Source organism: Coccinella septempunctata, chromosome 4 (genome assembly GCF_907165205.1).
Source record: "Coccinella septempunctata chromosome 4, icCocSept1.1, whole genome shotgun sequence".
In the NCBI taxonomy this organism is placed as follows: domain Eukaryota; kingdom Metazoa; phylum Arthropoda; class Insecta; order Coleoptera; family Coccinellidae; genus Coccinella; species Coccinella septempunctata.
The window spans coordinates 18,383,007-18,393,341 of record NC_058192.1 but is presented as its reverse complement, the minus strand read 5'-3'; positions in this window follow the sequence as shown (position 1 = coordinate 18,393,341).

Below are 10,335 nucleotides of genomic sequence, written 5' to 3'. Positions count from 1 at the left end.
TCAATGGGATTAAGTTGGGGTAACAAGCTGGCTAGTCTTATAATCTCTTCAAGGCATTTTTGCTTAGATACTAGTGTACGTTGAATTGATGTGGCCAATACTGGATGAAATTGCACAATTAATTATTGAAGAAATTGAATTCATGATTTTCACTTGGATTAGTTTTTCAGTTTTTCAAGAGTGTTTGAGAAAAAAGTTATTTCGCCAACTGTAACATAGTTGTATGAGTATTAAACTCAATGCCCCTAATGAACTCAATTTTCCAGACCAGTTCCAGAACAAAATTCGAAAATTACACACAAAATTGATAATGCTATTGTGCTAAAAACCAAAATCTTTTATGTTCAAGTGAAATTGTTGCATATACTTGTAGGTATGTATTGGGCATATCTATTTTTTATACCCAACGTAAAGTGAGTGACCATTATAATCTTTTTGATACAACACTATTATTTCAATCGAGTTATAGGTAAGCTCATAGCTCATAGTCTTCAAATGATTCGATAAAAAATTTACTATTTCTTCGAATTTTGTTTATCGATCGTAGGTTCTTATATTTTCTGTTTATTTCCGAATGAATGAATACATACTATTCTAGGGTCAGGTATGTAACCAACTCAAGATGCATATCTTTCAGCGTCGTGTTTTTGGTCTAGTTTCTTCCTCGATTGAACTATCAGCTGCATTCAAGATCAGATAAGTTTGATGGCAAAAATTGGGTTTAAAACGTGTATGGGACAAATAATTCCAGATTTATTGGGCATAAATATTTGTGTGTGAAGATTGTATCTCGTCGAGGAGCTTTAGATTTGGATTTATCTGTGAACTGCGCTGCTGCACCGAAAATGCTTTATACCTATTTCACATTCGTCCCACACAGTTCCTTCATTTATTCATTTAGGCAATTTTTTGTCGGACCCTGCGAGGTTTATAAATTTTCTCTCTGGTGGGGCACTCTTATTGTTATTCAGGAATAATCGTTATCACTGAGTATTAAACCATATACTCAATGTCGTTATATAACTTCTTCCAAACCAAGTTGATTGTGCTGTATGCCTAGAGAAGAAAACTAATCACAGATTTTTTGTGTTGAAGCTGAAATGTAAGAATATTGGGAAGGAATGGTTTTATTTTAAACACTGACGAAGTAAATTTTTGGACAACATTAAGAATCGATTCGAACTATAACTTTCATACAATTTGGAGTTAGGAGGCTGAGATATAGGAGGTTAAAATACCAAAGTAGTGAATTAGAGTTGAAGAGAATATCAAAGATGATGTTTTTGGAACTCAAATAACGGCCAGTTTCAAAATCAAATTGTCTCTTTAATTCTGAAACTTCCCTTAGTCCTACTAAAAATGGCACAGAAGGAAACTTTGAAAGCTTAAAAAAACTTTGAAATTGATTATTAAATTGGCGCTTAATAAATTGAACACATGTAAATTGTATTTAGGTAACAATTCTGTTTTTCACATCAATAAATAATTGACAAAAATATGCACTCCCTTGTATGTTTTGTTGGAAAAATTAATTTCTCAATCATTTTCAGAAATAACATAAAAGGGTTTGTACTTTTGAAGAACGAAATTTTTTGGCTTTACAGATTGTTATGATAAGGCCTTTCTTCTAGAATCTAGGATATGAACATTTCATGACGACTGATAATTTCTTTGTAAAAAGAGACAGATACCATTTTTTATTATTTACAAATTGGAGCAGTTTAAATAGGTATTGTTGAACTCAATACATAATTTTTGGAAATCTTCAGAAAGAACGAACAGCGATTACAAAGTCATAAGGATACCTAGGCACATTCTAAAAGTTTGATTGAATAATTGCAAAAAAAACATCCAGTAGGATCACAAACAATCAATAAATATAAAAAAATATAATGAAGAAACATATAAATAAATGTAAAAAACAAGTTTTATTGTAACATTCGAAAATTAACCCATTTTAATAGAAATTACTCGTTAAATGCATAAAAAACATCCACCTGTGACCCACTTCTCACCCCAACCTGATCTCCGTTTTTTGTCGACCTGTAAAACGTACAAAAAACGCAACCTGCGAGCAAAAAACGCGTCGAGAGCCGATTAACCTCGAAGCACTCACCGTAACATCTGGAAAAAATTCCCCTACACTACAAAAATAGAATCGAATAATTATGCTGCTATTCAAGGTTCCCCTGCATGGCACAAGCTTAGACATTTCCGCCCTTATGTTAATTCCGGGGTATAGGTACACTGAGAAATGCAAATCCCACCCCATTTTTTTTTCACATCGAAGAATTATACAGTCGTTTTCGTTTTTCTACGTCCCCTTTTTAGTTCGTGCCCAGCACACGCTTGGGGTGTGTTTGTTCTTTCGTCTTTTTGTCGTATTTTTAGGGGTGAGGGTTCTCCGGGCTTCGTTCTGGCGAAACGGTGGAAAAATGGCCACGTTTTGTTGAGCACACGACGAAGAACGTGCCTGCATATCGATTTTTATCTGAATATGGTTGATGGCCGTATGGGGATGATGATATTATAGGATCACACTTCGTCAGGGGATGAAAAAATGGATTCCGGCTTTATGAGCAGTAAAACGGCTGAACGTTATAACGTTTGTGATATCGATTTAAGTTTTTTCTATTGATCCTCGTGAATGAACTCGAGAAAATGGAATTAAAAAAACACAAGTTCACCAAGGTTTGAGAATTGAAATAGTCATTTGTTCAACCTGTTGGTATTATTTTTCATGATTGTATTTGTTTATTTTAATGTTTCCTTGTTACTGTTCATATATTATCATTGTAATTTTTTAATTGTACATATATTGTATTGTTATTTATAACTTTTTTCTCGATTTTAGCATGATGAAGGCCCAATAAAGGAGCTAAATCGTCGCTGAAGGAATAGTATTCTTTGTTTTTGTTCTTTGACCGATACGATCAATTTCATCATAGTTTTTTGGAACGATACTAAAGGTTATCATCGTATTATTTTTCGTAATGAGGGTATTTTTGCGCGAAAGAACGTGCAATACGAAAAATATGTCACATTTCACATTTTTTCTCAAATTTTGAATAGGATGTGGCTATGAATTCAAACTAAAAGTACCAAAAACGTCTATACGTCTGCGTCCCTCGCAGATTCTTTTCAAACCGTCTAGTGAAGGAAATATTTAATTTTTCACTGGTTACTTTGGAAGCAAGTATCTTTTCATCATCATTTGCGAAATATTTTAATTTTCGTAAGTGGTTACAAAAAGTAAAACTTTTCGAAACATCAGTAAGTCTTTTAAGACTTACTGACTTACTTACATTTTTTTAAATGTTACTTTATATGTCAAAATTAGAAAAATTTAATTTTTTCACAGTATGTAACTAGCAGGCTACAGCTTCACCCCAAATCTAGGTATGGTGAAGGCTATCCATAGGCATTATTCTCATTTCCCTCTGCTTATTATTTGCGTACAATTTTGTTCAGTTTATAGTTCTTTCAGTGTGTTCTTGAAATAATTTTTTGAGCTCATAATACTTTTTCCACTTATGACTTACTTTATTATTTAATTCCCATATACAAGGGCGGATATACTTTTTTGTGGGGTAGGGGGGTGTAATCACCTCCGATAAACTTTGAAGTATAGTACCCGTTTCCACAGATAGTATGGAATTCGATACTCATTGGGGGATTATTACTCCCATTACCCCCCTTCGTAAATCCACCCATGCACATATACAGGGTGAGTCTTTGACACGTAAAAATATTTTAACAGTAGATTTTTGAGATTAAAAGAAACAATTTTTTCCCCTATCATTTTTTCCGAATCGGCGAGGTTTATTAAAAGATACAGGTTGTTGAAAAGCCATAAAAAATGTGATTTTTAGTTTAATCTCAAAATGGTTATATCGAATGAAATGAATTTCGGAATATAGTTTTTCATTTCTTTGATAAATTTTTTTCGAACAAAAGATATTACCCACGTGTTCCAGTTTTCTCATTATGACCATTATACCTACCATTAAAAAACCAAAAATTCAAAGAACCCAACTCTTGAAACCAAATTTCTAATGAATATTTGAACGAATTTTAAAATAGAAGTAGGTTCTTATATTTTCTCGTATGATGCGCCGTTTTATTCGAGTAATTTGATGTTCCAAAAAAAAATATCTGTGATATTTGGGTAATTGGGTATTCTTTAGCTGAATGCAACTCTGTTTAAAAGAATCACTTTATGATATTTATATCATAAAGAAGAGATTTGAAATCATATTCCAGAATAGCATCTTCAAAATAATTATCTAGACATAAAAAATTTCAATTTTTGCTGTGAAAAAAATTTGTTGGGTCTGCCCGATACAATGTGATTCATTCATAACCAGGAAAAATCGAAATATAACCAACCAGAAATGTAGATATTCCGTGATATCAGTATGATATTGAATTTTCCAAAACGTCTCTGACATCCTGACCCTTGTTTTTTTCAGAAAACCGCTAACACGAGCGGTTCCAAAAGTTGAACAACAATTAGGAAAAAAAGGACGGCGCAAATTTCAGTATCAGCCTACACGTGCCTCGTTTCTAAAAACAAGTCGGATCATTTCGTATTTTTCATAAATTCTTCGATTTATTATTCCTGCCCAATGACTAGATAATGTTTATACTTGAGTTTGTTATCATGTTTATAATTTGGAACTAACGTAAATATGATGAATATCTTAGGTCGTTCTCGCGGTGTTTTTTTAAGTATTTTTTCGAAATCAAAAATTTGAACTGGACCCGTTACACAGTGATTTTTGACCTTTGGTTCCTACGAAATTTTATTGAAAATTTCAACAGGCTGACGTAACGCCAAGGTTTTTTTTAATTTCGGTTTGTTATTTCCGATATGCGGCAGAGAAAGCATTATGGGAATCTCAAGAGTTTGAATTCTGAAATATGTGGATCAATGGATATGAGGAAAACTAATCAAAGCTTGGATCTGATTGAAATGTACAATTCCTAGCACTCCTGTATTTTGTACTGATTGGTTACTTCAATAAAGTGTTTTAACATTTAACGATGTTATGCCCACATGCACCTCTTTAGAGTGTGGTCTACACCATATTTTTATTAATTGATCTTTTTAATTTTCAGTCAAGAAAGCTTTGAAAAATATTATCTTGATATTTTTTGGAAATAACCAACATTTCCACAAGCGAAGTGATGTTAGGCTTAATAATCTATTAATAAATAGGAACTGATAATTTTGAACAGCCATGGGGGGCATAATCTCTCCTACAATCCATTTTAGGGATTCACAATCTTTTACTCAACTCGTTTTTGTGTGTGGCTGTGTCCGTTCAAAAGTTGTAAACCATTTTCTACCATTTATTGGTATCCAATTGAGCTGCATACCTATTTGCAGAATCTTATCGGATGAAAATGCATTATAATGACGTCATAGAGCGAATCTGATGGAAACGGAAGATGACCATCCAATTATTCTATGAACACATGATAGTTTATCATTTTGAGTAAACCTTCATTGGCTGAAAGAATAAAATGAATTAAAATAAAAAAGAATTGAAACAAAGGTTTCATTTACTAAATAACACTAGATTATAGAAATTGAATATCAATATCTTGAAACTTACATTACATAACTTCTCCTTTTACTCCAAATTTTTGAATTTCTGTATGAATCAATCAAACTGGCATTTATTTATTCTGTGGTTTTGATGACAAATGTTAACTGTCATACAGCAGACATCAAAATATTTGTTTTTTTCATTCAGTAACAATAAAGTTAATTATTGACTGGAAGAATTGAAATACTTTTTTTTTTGTAAATAACGAATAGATTAAATGAAAAAAAATTCAATATGAGAACTCGGGTTAAAAAGGCGTTACATATATGAGGCATCACTTACCCAATCTTCACAATTTAGAGCTTGAGTTTGTATAACTCAGGGTTGAAGCGATAAGGGTGTGATCGTAAAAGTTGTCCACCGAATAAAAAATTCGACGTTTCCTAGCATTTTTTAGAAATAAGTTCATTTCGCCAGTTTTCTCGTCGGTTTCGTTTTCAAAGGCCCACCCTGTATAGAAAAAATGTATAGGTTTCAATCCCTTACACACATCTGAAATAATCAAGAAAGATGGTTAAAATGAAAATGTAAAGTGAATAATTATATTATATTGATATTTAATTTGTATATTAATTTTTAGTAGTTTTTTATTGATTCTTCTCAATTTATTAATTTTTCCATTACTTATATATTGAAATATGTATCGGGGTGCAATTTTGAGCCACCTTTTATATTATTAAATAGATTATTTCGATTTTTGGGGGTCATTGTGTAGGTTTGGAATAAGGAGCGAATTTAATCTGCCGTCACCCTTCAATGGACGCCCCCGATTCCATATCTTTTATTTACGGTATTTACAACGAGTGCACGCCATATTTCTTATTTCGGCACAATGTATCATGGAAATAGTTTTTGGGGGAGTCGTTTGTGGGGTTAGACCTGCCAATTTTTACAATGAGAAAGTGCAAGGGTGAGTCACACTGACCGCTGGTCATCAGTTTCTGTTCAGGGGGTGAAATAATAGATTTTTCGCCCGTGAAGCAATCATAGAGGAATGTCTCGGACAGAAGGACATACGGCTTGCTCTTTAAATGTAATTAGTCATAGCAGTGGTTATCGCTAAGTGTGGATTCAAATAAACTTTCCTCTCTTATCATAAACATTGAGAATCTTCTGACTGGAAAAGCTATCATTAGAATATATTTTATTATTCATGAATTATCCTTATCATTTCATTCAATACATTAAATTGAATTTGAGGTGTTTCTGAGAATCCTTGTGATTATGTGTTTTGATAGATTTGTTAGAGGGATGATATTTACACAACCCTTATTTTAAAAAATAGTTTTTGGAGCTGACTGATAACAAGCATTTCATAAGTATAAAGTTTTATTCTTAGGTTGGTTTAATCAACCCTTTTTTATTGAATTCGAATTTTTACTGTTTCCAGGTATATATTTCGTGATGAGTGACATCAACTTTAGGAATGATTGTTGTTTTTGAAGTATTATCGAAAACATACCTCTTGCGTAATGTATTAAGTGATGAATTATCGGTAATATAATGAATCCTTAATTTTCAAAATTAATTTTACCCAGAAAGCTGATCCTATGGCAAACAAATTTTGACAATACCTTTTGTATAGTATAATAATTTCGTCAAAGAGTGGTTGACTTCCCTTAGGTTGGGAGTTCCTCTAGGTACACAACATTGTATAATTCGATCATTTCCTCGAAAAGTGACTTTCCTCAGTCACAAATAGTTTGACCGCATTAGGCAAGAATCTGTTATTAATTAGGAAATGTATCATTGATTTAAAAATTCATAGTTGTTATATTTAATTTTGTTGATTCCCTTGAAAAATTAATAATCTAATAATAAATAGCTTATTTCAAATCAAAATAATATATATTGGCATAATTCACTATCAATTATCATTTTTGAGAACACCCTCCTTTCAAAATATTCCCGATTGTAGTTGGTTCTTTTCATACCCAAAAATTTTCTCGTATTTTTTGTGTAACTTCTCAAAAGTGAATGTTGAAAATGTCAGGAACTGAAGGAAAGTAGACCTTTTTTTCATGCAGCGACTCTCGAAAAGTAATTTTTCTTTCTGAAAACACAAAGAATTTTAAGCATATGCTATAAGAATCTGGTGTGTGATAAAACCAAGTTCTCTGGAAGCATATCAAGCTGGAAAATGAATGTTTATATTCAATGGTGGCCATCCACAAACCTCTCGCTTGGAACGAGGATCAACTATCATTTTTCTATTTAAGAATCATAATGATTTTTTTGGGGTAAATGAAGGTTTTTATAACTTTTCTTTTTCAATTATAGCGGGAACTGTTCTGGTCCTCCTTAAAATGACTATTTCAAACTCAGACAATGAAGAGGGAAGAGCATCCTAATAGGCAAATCCCTAGAACAAAGCCAGATGTTACACGGTGAAACGAGAAATCTATAATTACATAGTACAAACCTTAATGGTGAAACAAATGGCACGTGCTTTGATGAATTCCACCCAAAATCATCATCCATCTTCGGAAACGACATCCTCGTGGTAGTGTTTTGTGGTTTTTCAGTTGCGATGCTGTGATGGATGAATTTTTAGAGAATGACTTTGAGAAAGTTTGGTACGTTCGATTGAAATCGCACATGAAAATAGTCTGAAAAAAATATATCTAGCTCTAGCTAATTTCACTTAGGAAAGACCAGAATAGAATTGATTTGAATTTTTTCTTGAAAGATTGTTGATTCATTTAATTCTCAAATATTTTTATACTTATTATGATCATGAAAATGGTGTAGATACTTGTTTCTAATGTTCAGATAATTTAATATGAGATTCTAATGAATAAAGAAAAGTACATAGGTAAACAAATACAGAAGAAGTTCAAAATTCTCATGAATTTAAATTATGAGAAATTTCCAGCCAATTGTCGTAATAAAACAATGTGATGTCGACTGATAAGTTCAGAAACTATATTCTTATGAATTCAAAAAAGTTGGGCACACAATAAATTTTAAGGAATTCATTCCAAAAATGATATTACCACAAAATGATGTGACAAAAAAAAAGGATGCAATTCTTTCTCTTTCTTTGTCGGTGTTTATCACCCTCTTTTCTATTATTACCCCTGAAACTTAACGGTACATATATTTCATAGCGGTAAAAAAGGGTTGTTGAACCGTTAGTAAAAAATGATTCGTGATAAAAACTGTATAAGTCCTAGTTTTTTCATTGAGAATTGCAGGCCATAAAATATAACTGTGTTATGGAGTTCGGCAAAGGCTTATAAAAAAAATATAGGTTTGGGCTGAGAGGCGGAAAGAAGATTCAAGGGAGAGACAAATCGGAACCACACTTTTCAAGCTTTCGGAGATGTTATGAATTGAATAGGTATAATGAAAATTAGAAGATTTTGAAACCTACTCTATACCGGGTGTTCCATGAACATTGTGAACAAATTTAAGATATTTATCTCTATGTTAATTTGAGTCGAAATCGTAAAGGTCCTGTAGGCCTTTGACCGGGAATGCTTTGTTTCCAAGATACAGGGTGTTACATGTTTTCCAAATAAATAAAAAAAATTTGATATTTTCGAAGACTGGACTCTTGTATCCTAGCTGGAGTCGACCATTTTCAACAATGCTTATAATTTGAAGAGCCTTTTGATATAATAAAAGTCATTGTTTCTTGAAAAACAAACTGTTTTCAATCCTTCACCGAAAAGTGATGCATCCTAGAGAAAAAGGCACTGGCTCACATTTTTTTCTTCAAAATTACGAAAATCAAAGCCAGTAGGTACGCACTTCAGTGTAGTTACTGAAGTCGAGGTATTCCACGTGAAATAATCACCTTAATGACGTATCTATTTTCATCTATTAACGAAAATATTGAGGAATTCGTTATTTATTCGAAATGCATTCAACGCTTGAAAAACGAACCATATTCGGGCAAAGGCCTCTGGGACCTCTGTGGCTCCAAATAACTCATAGAAAAATGACCTGATTTTTTCGCAATGTTTATGAAATGCCTTATATACATAGGAAATCTCTAAATATAGTTTGAAGAAAATTGAATTTCGATGAATATTTACTTCCACAATCTCAAATACTCGTACTCTATATTTTTCTTTTGCTTTTGATTGTTTGAACGTTTCAGTAACTATATGTAGAAGCCACATTGTCTCCAAACATTATATGTTTTCTTTCTGTTACCTTTCTGTTTCCAATACAGCTTCGTTAGTAACTATTTGTGACACTGAATTTTTTTAATCCAACCGATAATGGAAAGATTGAATCAGGAGAGGGTGGAGACTGGAGAAATCACCAATATGTTGTAAATTTCTCAGTTTCTCTCATGCTTCAGTAAGTACCTACTCTGCTTAACCGTTTGTGACACATTATAGAATTTAAATTACAATGAAGATGAAGTTCCATCGAAAGCAATAAAATTATTCAGAGTTTCCAAACAGTTAGTAACAAACAAGGTATAGGTACTGTCGAAAACAAAAGAGAAATAAAGAATTTTCCAACTTTCTTACTTCACCATTTCAAGGTGCAATTTTTTCATTATCGGTTAGGTAACAAATAGAATTTTTAGTGTGAAAAATAGTTACTAACTAAGTATATATTATTGAAAATGAAAGAGGGATATAAAATATGAAAATTTTTTGTAAAAGAAAATTCTGGACTTTCTTACTGTATTTTATTTTGCCCAGAAAATCGAAAACTGGATGCCTGTGAAGTCAGCCCTCAGCGGAATGCCAGTTTT